The sequence below is a fragment of the Mugil cephalus genome, chromosome 5, assembly GCF_022458985.1.
Source record: "Mugil cephalus isolate CIBA_MC_2020 chromosome 5, CIBA_Mcephalus_1.1, whole genome shotgun sequence".
Classification (NCBI taxonomy): domain Eukaryota; kingdom Metazoa; phylum Chordata; class Actinopteri; order Mugiliformes; family Mugilidae; genus Mugil; species Mugil cephalus.
This window is the reverse complement of record NC_061774.1, coordinates 21993675-21995273: the sequence shown is the minus strand read 5'-3', so window position 1 is coordinate 21995273 and position 1599 is coordinate 21993675. Positions and strand designations below refer to the sequence as shown.

Here is a 1599-nt window from a genome sequence, read left to right as displayed (position 1 = left end):
CTGCGATCGACTGACGATCTGTCCAGGGTGCACCCCGCCTCTCGCCCAATGACAGCTGTGATAGGCTCCAGCAACCTCCACGACCCTAGTGAGGATTAGGTAGTAGTAGAAGATGAGATGAAATGAGATGAGGTTCCTGTGGTGCTGCCACATCTACTAGTGGGACCAGCACTAATCCATCAATTAACCTAACGAGCATGTCTTCGGATGGTGGGAGGAAGTCAGAGTACCCGGACTGATGAAAAGGTGAAGTGAAAGTGTAGTAAGTAGAATCAGAGGAGGTTCTAGCCTGTGTGGTGCACTGGGAGAACTTCGGTAATGTTGCCCACGTTCCCCCTCATAAAAACCACAGACACATACTTTATTTATTCCGAGGGAAATCTGGCATAAATATTGCACTCTAAGCAAGGGGGCACCCAGATTTGAACTGGGGACCTCTTGATCTGCAGTCAAATGCTCTACCGCTGAGCTATACCCCCTGTCTCTTCACTGAAAGTTTTAGTGCATCCATTCCAACTCACAAAGTGAAATCATATCAAACTGATGAAGCACGGCGCTCCATCAGTTTGATATGATTTCACTTTGTGAGTTGGAGTGGATGCAGGGCGACAGAAAAACTATTACACAAATTGAACAAAGATTTTAATGCAATATGCTAATATGCTACTCAAATATCCCTGGGTAAAATTTAGATGTACCTCTTGTAAACGCAACATTCAAACTTGCCTCCTCAACAAGTGAAGAAGCTGTTTACTCATCCATGCTGTTATTTGTGTACAAAGACGTATGGAGGGTAATACAAATTCTTCTTCTTTCTCTTCTCCTTTTAATTGATTTGTGTGCTATCGCTATACGACATACATTCCTTTGCAGCAAATAACTCAAACTTGTCATTTTGATAAATCACCCTACAGCAAATAAACAGGCTTTGTCCACTGAAAACTGTTCAGACTATTCCAAGAAATAGTGTGGATCAGTTCTCTGCTAATAACCCCCTCAGGACTATCCGTGCCCACCCAAAACCTCCCCTGGTGAGAGGGATGCTGAAAGCCATCACGAACGACTCCTCTCATCCTCTCTGAGCCGAGCTGAGGCAGCTCAGAGAGGATGTTCAGTCGCATATTCATCCAGCCGCTCGCTTAAAAGCATCGAGGGTGCTCTTTCTTGCCAACAGCCATCAGACTCCGCGGCGCTAAGTCGCAGAGTTCCCCCAACCTCCACCGAGTGTCTTAATGTTAATCCAGTCAGTTGCATTTGCAGTAAATTATTTTTGGCATTGTGGCTCTGTACTGGAAATGAGCCTACGTGGAGAGCTCAATGCACGGAAAGCAGAAAAGACCCGGTGCAGAAGAGAGTGAGCGGCAGTGACGTAGAACTGACATTGATAGATGCGTAAAAGGAGAAGTTTGGGTTGAGTTGGACTGGAAAGCAGCTTGCTGACGAGGCAGGTGAAAACAACTCAAATAGGCGCCTTGGATGAGATTGCCTTCAGCTGAGCAGTCAGCTGATATGGGAGGGGTATAGATTAACTATGAGCTGCTGAGCTGGGCCTGTGAGCTGCCTGAACTCACGCTACACTCCATCTCTGGAACATCTTAT

At 46.2% G+C, this 1599-nt stretch overlaps 1 non-coding gene across 1 annotated transcript; it reads right to left on the bottom strand.

Moving 5' to 3' along the window:
- Nucleotides 1–407: 407 nt before the first annotated feature.
- On the bottom strand, nt 408–479 carry trnac-gca. The gene has a single exon. It is a non-coding gene; the product is annotated as a tRNA-Cys (tRNA).
- Between the last annotated feature and the right edge of the window lie 1120 nt (nt 480–1599).